This window comes from Opisthocomus hoazin, chromosome 1 (assembly GCF_030867145.1).
Source record: "Opisthocomus hoazin isolate bOpiHoa1 chromosome 1, bOpiHoa1.hap1, whole genome shotgun sequence".
In the NCBI taxonomy this organism is placed as follows: domain Eukaryota; kingdom Metazoa; phylum Chordata; class Aves; order Opisthocomiformes; family Opisthocomidae; genus Opisthocomus; species Opisthocomus hoazin.
The window spans coordinates 78,996,591-79,010,162 of record NC_134414.1 but is presented as its reverse complement, the minus strand read 5'-3'; the positions used below and the strand labels follow the sequence as shown (position 1 = coordinate 79,010,162).

Below are 13,572 nucleotides of genomic sequence, written 5' to 3'. Positions count from 1 at the left end.
GTTATTCAGAAATGATCATTTTTCTGATTGTCAGATATTGTTAACATATGTAAAAAAAAGTGTTTGTTTTTTAGTTCCTTGTTTCCCACCATCTGAAGTGTAACCTTTTCACGTCAGTTGTCCAGAGAAGGTTGACTTGGCATTTACAGAAGACTTTTGTATAGATTAAGGAATATACCCCCTCCCACTAGCAAACTAACATTTAGGTCATGAGACAAACAGAAAAATGAAGAGGAGTTCTTGGTAATAAATATGAAAATAGCAAAATAATTATCCTTATTGTTCTTGAACACTGCAAAATGAATTTAGTAAATGTACTCATGACCATTCTGACATACCTGGATAAAATGTTATCCTGTTCTTTTTGTAACATTTATACCAAGAAGCCATGTTTTTAGAACTCAAAACACTGTATTGTGTTGTGACACAGTGTTGTACTACTATAGGAGTGCCCTGCCACCATCACTTGCACTACTGAGTTTCCAATCCACATACAACAGAAGACACACTGCTGCTTCATGACACGAGATAAAGCAAGGCAGCAGGAATAAATCTGATCCCTATCCTTGTTCTACCCTCTTGTCGCTGTGATGAGATACTTTTGGGTTAGTGATTAGACTACTGGTATAAATTTAACAATCTCTCACTGAGTTTTAATTGCTTAAGGCTCAGCTTCATGAAATGTTAATGTTTTCCACCTAATATATAAAATATATATTACCTAATACTTAAAGCTTATTATAGTTCGTGCTTTGGCACAGGAACTGATATTAGCTATCTAACTGTCTTTCTACATATTTGTATATTAAGCATGGATTGATGATTGGAACACTCAAAAAGCTGTGATTAGTGCATTTTGCTGCACCGGTCTGTATGCTTGTGGAACTTACAATTTGTCTAGCAATAGATGTAAAGCTCAAAAATCTTCTTTTAAAAACACACATTAGAATTGACATTCTAGTTCTATGAAAGATCCTTCTCCGAGGCAGCTGATAAAATATCAAATAATGTTTGGAATTGCACGAGTATTACATTCAGTAGCAAAATCCACAAAAGTGATTATTAAATTCCTGTCAGATGGCATTGACAATACACAAAAATGAAATAAAGATAAATCTAGGGACAAATTCCATATGATGAAGAACCAAAATTCTTTATTCTTTCAATCAGAATTGTATTTATTCAAATAAACATTAATTCAATCATCATAACGACATATTTTTCGGCTGTACAGATGAAAGTCTGTGGGAAAAAAAAGGTATGGTCGGACTGGTCTATTCTTGTTTGCTCTTCCCACCTACTTAGCTCACTGAAAATGGAAGGAGTTGCTGTGGGGTTAGAAGAACCCTAGCCCAGGAAGTACGTGGCTAAATTTAAGATTCCACTCTACGTGCAGATATCTCTAGTCATGGGTTTTTGTCCCAAGACTAGATGTGCTCAGAATAGTTCCACGATGTGACTGGATTGTGAGCTCAGTGGACTTGTAGATCCATAGCCTGAGAAACCTACTGACAGCCTTAGTCACTACTACAGTTCCAGGGACTCGGTAAAGGCACTGAATTCACAAAAGATAAAAGTTTTTAGGGGTTACCAACAAATAATTTGACTGAAGCATATGTTTTTGAAACCTCTGTTTGCAAAGATGAACAAATAATATGTTGTCTCCTATCCCTGAAATTTTCAAACTCCTGCACTGGAGAAACTAAGTTTTTATTTTAGATTTGTTTAAATGTTGCACAAACCCTTATCCAAGCATTTTGATTGCATTTCATAGCCAGATTAAAATCATGCTTGGAGTAATCCTCTATGTTTGTCATTTTTTTTAAGATCTTGCAAGAATGAAAGAGAATCAGTTTTACGTAAACCTAATAAGGCTATTACAATTACACTTAGACAACAAATATTTCTCAAGTTACATCACCTCTGTCTACAAAATCCTCAGTTACGTAGACAACCAATTAGATTTATCCTGTTTTGTTTTATGTACTTACACTTATTGTGCTTTTCTTAATCTTCAAAATATTAATTTATGAGTTGGCACAGTTTCAATGAAATTTTACAGCAATTTAGGAAAAATCCTTATTTTAGCTTTCTGCAAATATACATTCTTTAATTGTCACCTAATTTGCTTAATAGTGTGTAATCTGTGGCCAAATAGGTGGATGATGATCAGAAATTTTTCTTCTTAAATATTCTGCTTTGTTCACAAAAGAACCACTTAAAATCCAATTTCCACAGCATCTACCAGCATCCTTACTGTGAGAAAAAATTCCGCTCCAAAGATGCTGAAAATTTGCTAAATCTAAATAGATTATCTCTAACTCCTGGGAAAAAAAATGCCTGCAGATGAATCAAAGCAATGTTATTTTGTTCTGTAAATATTTGCAAATATGAGTTGGTTTTAATAGAGAGTTACTAAATTTTTTATCCTACAGGTAATCTAATTTTAATTGTGCCTCATTGTTTATAAGAGTTGGTGGTACATACATGATGGTATAATGCTACATGATCATGGTCGTGATCAGACTCCCAAACTCTGAAGACAGAAATCAAGACTAGAAATCTGTGCCTGATTCACTTTAGCTCATCCAGTCAGTCTCACTGAGGACTTCCTCCTGTAACAGTCATTATTCAATGCAGCAAAGTTAATCCGAAAGAGGAGGTACTTCTATCACTAAATACCCTGTCATGGTTAATATCTCTAACACATTCCTATTAGTAAAGTTTTAATTTGTTTGGTTTGTTTTGCAAATACTGGAACAGATTTTCCTTGGTGTTCATATTGTAGAGTAATAACCCTGTGGCAAATAAAATAAATTATTATAAGTATTTAAATATTCTTTAAATATTTAACTGGATAAAATAATCTTTATCTTTTTCCTTTGAATACTGCTTAGTGTATGACATTTACAGACATACTTATTCTTCTCTAGAACATATAGTGAAATACCTCTCCCTAAATTGCATGTAACTACTTATTCTTGCCCCTGTTTTTCTTTCAATTAATGTCAGGACCATCATGTGTTATACCTGAACTTTCCTCATAAGCTTTTCAGGACACAAACTAAGCTCCCTTGGATGTAACATGTATATAGCAACAGTGTAAAACTGAATTACTATGTCATACTGAACTGCAAGGAATACTTTGTTTTGTCATTTTGAAAGTAATATCTTGGGATTTAAGTGATGAAGTAGTTTGGACTATTTTTACCAAAATATTCTAGCGTATGAAGAGTAAATATCATTCAAATCTTGGACACTATATATATCTATATTTATACAACAGCTTGAAAGTAACTTGCAATACAACGTAACAAAGTGTATCATTTTTTAGATCACATCAGAAATACCCCACTGAGAATTTTTTATGGAAGACTGCAGCACGTCCAAAATTAGAACACAATTATTTTTCTACCTTTTTGAAACAATATAATGAAATGTTTCACATACTTACATTGGAAGATGTTCTAGTGTTGCACAAATAATGCTATAAACCATGTATTCTGATTTTCAAACAAGCAGAAAAAATAGAAAAGTCAGACTACCAACATATACTGAAAATTAGCAGCTATTTTGTGACCTCTCACTGTTACTAGGTGTTCAAGTTAGCCAAGCTTGTAAGGTCATCTGAACAGTATTTGAATCTCTGTAATTATGTTACTCATAGTATGATCTGTCCTTTGCTAAAGCCTTCCATATACCTGTAGAAGACTTCTGTTCGTCAAACACCACATTATCTTTTTTATTATGTTCCATTGCATTAGTCTCTATGGAATTATGCTGTAACAGTGACAGTCTCTCAATTAATTTAAATGGCTTTCTACTGAAAATGATTCAACAAGCAGTCCAATGTTCTTGCTAGACAGCTTATTGAATGCTTTGCATAAAGAGAATTTCATACCACAGCCATCTAACTCTACAGCAACATGTGCTTAATTCTTAGTCTTCAGTTACTTGAGACTGCTCTCCAGATCCATGAGTATATTGTGTTAATATGAGCAACAAGAAGCCTGAGCCAACAAAACCAAATACTTAGGGTGAAGTTATAACACAACAAAAGTCATGTATTTGACTCAAGGTGTTATAGTGGCTCATACACTTCCCTTTGAAAATGAAGTCAAGGTCCTGATGAATGCAGTGGTAGTTCTTTTTGCTTCTTCAGTGAGATATTACATACTCCGTCACTCCCAGGAAAAGAACCTCAGCAGAAAAATGCAGTTTCCTCATTTCCAGCAGATTTTTTGTCCACTAAAGAGCATAATTGCAGTAAAAAGGAGATAGAGACAACTACCACCAAAATTATCAAGACCAAATTCTATTGAGAATTGCACATGGAAAACACTGAAGAAGTACAACTAAGGGCATTGTTGCGGTTTAGCCTGGCTGGATGGCAGCTGCCCACCAAAGCTGCTCTATCACTCCCCCTCCTCAACTGGACAGGGGAGAAAAATTATGATGAAAGGCTTATGGGTTGAGATAGGGACAGGGAGAGATCACTCACCAATTACCATCATGGGCAAAACAGACCTGACATGGGGAAATTGGTTTAAATTCTTACCAAACAAATCAGAGTAGGATAATGAGAAATAAAGACTAAAACTCAAAACACCTTACCCCCACCCCTCCATCCTTCCCATGCTCAACTTCACTCACAATTTCCTCCTCCCCCCCATTGGCGCAAGGGGACAGGGAATGGGGGTTCTGGTCAGTTCATCACACGTTGTCTCTGCTGCTCCTTCCTCCTCACAGGGAGGACTCCTCACACTCTTCCTCTGCTGCAGCATGGGTCCCTTCCATAGGGTGCAGTTCTTCAGGAAGAGACTGCCCCAATGTAGGTCCCCTGTGTGGTCACAAGTCCCAACAGCAAACCTGCTCCAGCATGGGCTCCTCTCTCTCCACAGGGCCACAGGTGCTGCCAGGAGCCTGCTCCAGTATGGGCTCCCCATGGGGTCACAGCCTCCTTTGGGGCATTCATCTTCTCCTGTGTGGGGTCCTCCCCGGGCTGCAAGGGGGTATCTGCCCCACTGTGGACCTCCATGGACTGCAGGGGTACAGCCTGCCTCACCATGGTCTTCTCCATGGGATGCAGAGAAACCTCTGCTCCAGTGCTTGGAGCTCCTCCTCCCTCTCTTCTTCACCAACCTCGGTGTCTGCAGAGTTGTTTCTCACATAGTCTCACTCTTGTTCCTGCTGCAAATTGCCATTACGCAGGATTTTTTCTCTTCTTAAATATGTTATCACAGAGGTGTTAGCACCACTGCTGATGGGATAGGCCTTGGCCAGCAGCGGTTCCATCTTGGAGCCGGCTGGCATTGGCTCTATTGGACACGGGGGAAACTTCTAGCAGCTTCTCACAGAAGCCACCCTTGTAGCCTCCCCACCACCAAAACTTTGCCACAGAAACCCAATACATGTGCACCATAGGATTTGGTAGAGCAGTACTTTCCCCAGTGTTTCACAGGGATCAGTTCAATTACATAATATTCCAAGGGAATATGCCACTTTTTAGGCAAATTGGTACAAATTCTATTAAAATTTCTTTTGTTTTTAGCAATACCTCTGCCTGTTTGCACTCTGCAAGATGAAGGGATAAATAGATAAATATATATGGGTGGAGGTTTGCAGATGCCTAATAACCACTTGAGTTGCTATCTCAACAATACTGAATTGGTTGAAATACATTAAAATTATGATAGAAGTTCAGCTTATAACTATCTAGACGTTAATCTACATTTGGCCATATTGCAAATTTAACACGTGGGGGTGGAGGAATGACTATTTATACCATCTAACTTATAATGTCTGATCTGTAGTCTCTCTAAGCAGCCTGTATACTTCAGGCGCTCTGAATCACCCTGTTGAAAAGGCAAGCTCTCTCCATTGACTACCTTGGGAATCTTGGCTCAGATGTTTGGTGGTTCAATCAGATTATGCAAATCTCCCCATTCTCCTCCTCCATCTCTCCCACACAGTCACATATACATATAGCTTATACCTAAGAAATTTTAGAAAGAATGCAGTAATGGAAGAACAGCAGACTAATGCTGTGTAGAGCCCACAGGACATTTTCGATGTTTACTTCTTCATCTATGGTATTGTTACTAATAACAGAGATAATATAGTTTAATAACTGAAGGGAAGCTAAGTAAAATAATCAACTCTTTCACCCAGAACTCTGAGAGATGTGGAATGGATAAGGACAGTATTTTAAGCAGAATACTGAAGAGAACAAAAGTATGCTCCATTTATGCCTTTTTACTCCTATGCATGAGAGAGCAGGGCACAGAACTGAACACTATAAGGGTGAGAGACAATACTGGTGTATGTAGAACAGTCTTAAAGGCACTTTCCTAAAGAAATAAGTATATGTAAATTAGGTGAACAATTCTGTAGCATTGCAAAATTAACTTTTCCAAAGCCTCCTACAGAAGAAAGCATTAATCTCAAGATAATTTGAGAGCATGGACTTTTATGTTGTTTACATTGCCCCATTTCAGTGCCTAAAATTTGAAAAAGCTCTTTTATTCAGACTCCTACAAATCAGAACCTGGTCTTTAAAACATTGCAAAAGATGATAGCACTTGTGACTGTCAAATAATCCCTTCTAATAATTCTTCTCTTTATAATCAATACACTTTGTATATCTGCAGCAACCTAACCTTATTGCTGGCTTCCTGAAGAATTCCAGCCATTGATGTCTTCATATACCCCAATGCCACTGCTTTTAAATATCACTTTCCACAGGAACCTTCAGCATTTCAAGCATATCAGTGAATGATATTGAAAATAATCAGTTGGAAAAGGTTTTTTAGACCTCTGTTGTACTTTAAATAATTTCAAATTTAAAATGTAATTCATACTTTGTCACGTGATGCTTCTAGTTCCAGTGAACACCATTTTCTTCCCTTAGTAAGAAGAGATAGAAATGATGGGGGTACCACCTGTCAAACTGCATGTTTATCCTTGGAGAGACTGAAATGCAGTAAGATAATTCAAATACTTGTATATATAAAAAGTAAACTGGGGAGCCACCTACACCTGTCCCTTCCCTCATTCTGCTGTACAGCCTAGCCGTGGTGATAATATCTACCTCTGCCTGTGCCCTTCGGAAGGAAGCAATGTGCCTGGGTGCACAGAGAATGAGGCCAATAAGTACCCTGAGATGGGATGCTATTGGGGGCCAAATTGCAGAAAGTACCACCCTGAAATCTACACACAGCAAAATAATTGATTGAGGCTAAAATAAGATTTGGGGCTTTCTCGTAAAGATACTCTGCAAGTAGCAATACTTGAACTAAATGAAATTTTCTACCTGAACATTTTTCTGTCAGAAAAGACAGTGTCCATGCACAGAAGTTCCCTACAGGAACACAATGATTTCCACAGTAACACAAACTGAAAAGCCAGTCATTAGTTTCCTTCAAAGGAAAAATGTTGGCTCTTGCACAGCTCTACCAAAAGCTGCATTTGATCTGTAATATATATATTTTAATTCAGACTGAAATCACAGAACACATTTTCTTCATGTAATGTTACAAAGTATGATGCTTTTGGACCATTAGGTTATAGCCTGCAAATCTGAATGCAGCTTGCATATGACTGATATTTAATGCTACCCCAGTAATGAACAAAGCCAGAGCTACAATTCTTTTTCTCCCTCTATACTCTATGAATGTCAGCGGACTTTGCGAGAGAGAATATTTTTTACTTTACTGATGCTTTATGAATGTGCTTTATGTTTCTCAGGTACATACAGCCTGTTTTCATTGCACCACATACACTGTGATCTACTGTGCAGTCAGATTTTCTTCATGCTACGGCAAATTACATTCTCCAATTCATTCCTCCAAAGCAGAGAAAAGTATTCTCTGCTCATTTATTTTTTAACTTAGAAACAAACTACTTCTGACTTTCCATGCTTTCAATCTATAGTGAAAATGTCATTTTGCCTTAAGCTAATCAAACCACGTTTAATTCAGGAAGCCAATGAGCATATCTACTTTCACTCTCTCCTTTCTCTCCAGATATCACCCAACAGTTAGATCCAATACTAAACACTCAATGCAGCACTGAAGCACAGCTTCATTGTTTGCTACAGCATTTTAGCAGACATATAATTTTTCCCTCACACTTGTGATTTGAAACAATCAGTCTATCCACCATTTATCTCTCTGTGGCTGAGCTTAAAAAAGAGAAAAAGTTTGGGGTGCTTATATTATTGTAACTAGTTTAATAATAAGTACAGAAGCTATTGTAAAATGAAATTGACCATTGTGAAGAACTTAAACATTGATATTTTAAAGTTTCAGAATTAAAATTAGGCCAAAAAATAACCTTTGATGGCTCTTTCCATCCACGCTAAATGGAAACAATATTAATCTTTGCTTCTTGTTTCCAGCTGAAGTCTTCATTTATGCATCTAGTACAGTAGATACTGCATACTGCCTGTGTAAGTAAGCTTTGTGCTGTGAAGTAAAGAGGAGTTAGAAGGGCACATCCATAGTCGAGAGATGTAGAGATAAAGCAGAAAAGAACAATCAGCGGACTACTGTGCTAGTCCAGAAATGAGGAAAAAGTGGAAAGGGATTCCTGGCCTTTCGATTTCATTAACACAAAACTACAGGTCATTTTCCTAACTCAGATATCTTGTTTATGTGCCAGGCTAGGTGAAACTGCTCTGGAGTTCATGCTCCAGTTTGTGGAGTACCTCTGATACAAGTGATCAGGGAAGAAATTTCCCATAAATTCAATTTACACAGCAAAGGCACTTCAACAAACACATTCAATCCCAAGCATCTCTGAGAGCTGCAATAAATACCGGCTTCTGTGCTGGTAGATTTGTGTGTTAAAATATTCTGTTGAGCAAATCCTGAAGAAGACCTGTTCCTTTTTCAATGCTCTCTGTCCACGCTCTTCAGCCTTACAGAGATCATACCTTTGGTTTCCTATCTCTCAAAAAAAATATTTTTCCATAGACCAATCTGGGAATATGCTAATAACCTATTTTAACTAATCACTTACTTTTCTTCTATAAATCCTAGATGTGAGTTGAGTTTGGAAATAATCTCTCTCTATTCAAAACATAGAGATATTGCCATCAATAGTGAAATCATCAGAAGAGATGAATGCACTTACGTATAGTTAAGGCACAGCACGATACTGTGGGTATCCATGCTCAGAATAACATAAGAAGAGATATTATTATTTTGCTCGTATATTGTTAGGAAACTTTTTGAACTCTGTGGGTCATTTGAGGAACCACTGTCACTGCAATACTTGCCAGGAGACATCACTGTTCTCACACACAGGGCATAAACTGAGCAAAATGGAGGTAGGGGGACAGTGCCATGATAAAATAGATGCTTTACAAATAACAATAACATCACTACCAACAATCTTGAAGGTGTTTTTTGAAATGAAACTGACAACAGGAGGTAGCGCTAGAAAAGAAGCTTTTAGAAGACATGGACAGGTATATATCTAGGAAAAGTGTTAAAATGTTGCTATCTGACAGAGTTTGGAAGACAGAAGATAGTGTTCCAAAGAGAGCTCACAAAAGATTTCTTTTACACATGCACCTTTTTTTTTCTTCAAATTGTAAAATCCAATCACAAATACTTAAATGAGATTTTTCTACTCCTAATCTCAAATTACAAGTGGTCTAATCAGAACAATATGAAAATGAAACACCAACAAAAGGAAAAAATAATCACAAGATTCAGATGATAAAAATTTGCTCAAGATATAGCCATTACAATTTTTGTTTGCTTCTAATTTTCGATTTTTACTGTAAAGTCCTAAATCAGAGAGATTTCTATTCTCCAATTTATATGCTTTGTTAACAAAAAAGCCAGTTAACACTGTGGTATCCAGAGATGATACCAAATTGAGAGCCACAGGTGAAAAAGCCCCTTGATAAATGGCTAAATGGGAGCAGGCTGACAGTGTTTTGATTTGTAGCAGGACTAATTTTCCCTTATCTACTAGGTTATTAAAATCCACAGGCTGATGTATTGAAATGATCTTTTAAAGAAGAAGGTGGTCTTGTGCCTGGCAAAGTTTGACCTTACTCAGACTGTTTCAGCAGCGCGACACAAAATGTCCAGTGACAAAGGAGTGAGGACAGAACAGAGCTTCAAATCCCATTCCATTCTTTTTCCATTCTGCAGATCTGCCTGATCTCCGTATTGAACACCACCAGGGTTGTGCAGCACACTGTTGCACTTGGAAGAGTATACAGCTCGCTCAGGCACAAAGTGAAGTTCCCATTCTGAAGCATGTAGGTACAGGTTAGATGTGGAAGAGGAAAAAAAATCCCAGTTTACTCCAGAAAATTCAACTGCCAGAGTAAGCAGAGTAAAAGTTTAATAGCTATGCTCGCTTCTGAGGTTTCTTCTTGTTGCTGATGAGGGTCAGGATTTCTTCAGTTCCTCTATGAAGACAGAATATAGAAAATATGATGTTCCGCAAGGGAGGATATTGCAGTGAGAGACCCAGAGAAGGTTGAAAATCATATAAAAAACCCCGATTACTTAAGTTACTATATCTGTAAAAGGTAGAGTTCAAAGAATGAGCAAAGAACCTTGATGGCTCTGTGAATTATTTTTCATACCAATATATCGTTTTCTTTATATTAAGTAGAATCATGTTCACTACCTGATGAATTCTCTCTGAATTAGAACACAGTAAGACAAAAGGTTTGCCGATTGCCCCCATCTTGAATTCTGAATAGATTAATGCTGAGTAAGATGACAACATATAGTTTGAGAATATCTTCTGCTCACCAGAATATATATAAAATACATTTTTCATATACAGATTTTTTTAAAATGAATACAAAATACTTCACTTCAGCTCTAAAGCAGTTTATCCTGTCTTCTAGATGAGCTGCTGTCTGGAAACAGCTAGTCTAAACTGACTAGTCCAGATTAGACTTCACTTAGTTTTAGACAGTTATCCCATCTCTGTCCTTCTGAATGGTGCAATTTAAGGCTGTGATTAGATAGCCTATGCCCAAGAAAGACGTAATTGGAATCCTTGTCTAATTTCAACAGAGAAAAGTCAGAAGTCTTTTGTGACGGTTTAATTAATACACAGTTGAATACTGTTCAAACACCTCTAATGGAGTCCACACAAAGCTTTTTTTATAAAAAATACTGATTTACAGGGCAAGTATTTTCTATTAGTAACCTAAATACACAGCCAACTTCCTGACATTCATGTAGCCTGATCAAAGGCTGCTTTACTTTAGTTTTTTCATCCACAAAGTACCGCAGAGTATGGTTTACGAGACTTGGGCTGAGTTGTCCCTGTTAGTCACAGGTAGTTATCACCAGATCACCATTACACATAGACAAACAGGCATTATTTTTCACTCCTCCTCACAGCTCCCTGAAGAACTACCGCTACCTTTTTTATGCCTCCTGGTGTGCGTGTGGTGGGGAAGGTGCTCTGCTAAAAGCAACACCTTCACATCAGATCAGGACATAGTATTCTCCAAGGCTAGGTTAAGCCACAGCATATGGTTGACACAAAAAAATGTGAACCAAGTACTGCTACTCAAGTGTTTCAATTACTGCATTACATTAAACTAAATAAAATGCCAGCTATGAGACACCTAAAAAAAATTAAAAAAAAAAATGAGATCAAAGAGTTGAGTTTACTAAAATAAGATTTGACAACAACAACAAAAAGTCAACAAGAAAAAGTCAACAAGAAGAACACAATGTTTCCAAAACCCTGAAAATTTCTGTGGAAGCTCCCATGGTCAAGTATTTTAGGAGAGAATTTCTCTATACTTCTCTATTTGCAAAGCTTAGTACCATTGTCATGGTTCATGACAGATGGAAAGAAGCACATGTAAACAGAATTGAAAACTAAGGAGGCTGTTTTCATTGTCCAAAGTGGCAGCAATGCAAAGAAAGGAAAAACAACATTATTGGTGAAGAACAGATGTGGATTTTTTCCTAGTCTTAACAACATTAGGGACTTTAAGACTCACAAAAAAAGCAAAAATTAGAACACTAGTGCATATTTTAAGCACATATATAATACGTAGCAACAATATATATATTTTAAGCAATTAAGTCCCATATGTATCAAGAAGAATGGAAAGCACAGATTTCTATGTTACTAATCACCTATGTGGCTGACCAGCTGTGCCTGTCAGAAGAAAACGGATATCTCTGCATATAACTTTTTCTCTCAGCACAGCAAGGAAGCAGTCAGGGTCATCTCACGTATGCTTGCTAGTTATTGATAAGGGTAACTTCCCAAAAGTCACTAAAAAGCATTGGATATAGAGTAGTACTCCGACATTTTGCACAATGAATACAATAATCGCAAACTGATACATTGGAGTAGAGTAAACTCTAGGTGGCCCTGCTTGAGCTGATGGATTAGACCAGATTACCTCCATATGTCCCTTCCAACCTCAGTCATTCTGTGATCCTGTGATTCCGTGACTCTGTGATCAAAGTAGGTTTTTTTCTTCTACATCCCCACTCAGTAAAATGAATTGTGATTGCCCTGTAAGTATACATTAGTTCAGAATACATAAATACCTATGGGTTGAAAACACTGCAGAAAAATAGTTTCTGTATTCAGAACAGTGTAAACACAATGGGTCCTTGTAAAGATCAGGCCAATGTGTTCAGTTCACCAACAGGCTGACTGTTCCCAAGGACTCATTGTAAGAGCAGCCATCTGTTTTACCTAGGGCTGTCTTGACTCTAAGAGTTGTAGGATAGTTGAAACACTGATATTCAAGATTTGGTCAATGGCATTTTTCCAGATTATGATTCCTTATAACAGTCAAAGAAACTGACATAGATTTATTTTTATCTTGCTATGCATTCATTTTGTATTTAGTTTTAAATAATAGAATGCATAGAAGACACATATGGAAAAATGGAAATGAAGTGAGCAATTCTTTTAGGATAAATACAACACAAGTGGAATTCCAGGTGTGCGCTTTGTAAATTGCCCCTACACAACTTCTGACTGAAGTCTTTAAGGCTTCTTTAAGGCAGAAAGACAAACTCTACTAGCCAGGCAACAGTGACTTGAAGGACAAACACGGCTGAAGAGTCTCTGACTTCATGGATCCCATAGCTGAAGGTCTCCTCAAGATGGAACTCAATGAGAAAAATGTTGCCTAAAAGTCAGGTTAAGTAATAGATGCCAGACGGTACTTTCTCTAACCTGGGCACAGCAGAGAGTGTTTTATCCCTGAACATACATGCATACACAATTTTTGTTCTGGTTCTTGTCCTCTGTTCTGTGTTTTGAAAAGAGATTTGCCTCTTCTTGCTATTCAGAAGAATACTATACAAATGGAAGTACATACCTGTCAAGAAGAGCTACTGCTTATCTTACCAGTTCTTACTCACAGTTCTTGGTTGAACGTGAGAAGCAGAAAATATATTGATTAGATAAAAATATTTTTTCTGCCACTTTATCTTGAGTGCACTCACTGGGCGTGTGAAGGATAACCAGGGGATCAGGCCCAGCCAGCATGGGTTCATGAAAGGCAGGTCCTCCTTGACCAACCTGATCTCCTTCTATAACCAG

At 37.3% G+C, this 13,572-nt stretch overlaps 1 protein-coding gene across 1 annotated transcript in view; it reads right to left on the bottom strand.

The window, feature by feature from the left end:
- GABRG3 (gamma-aminobutyric acid type A receptor subunit gamma3) overlaps window positions 1–13,572 on the bottom strand; it is a 364,187-nt gene that overhangs the window by 132,645 nt on the left and 217,970 nt on the right. The window lies entirely within an intron of this gene.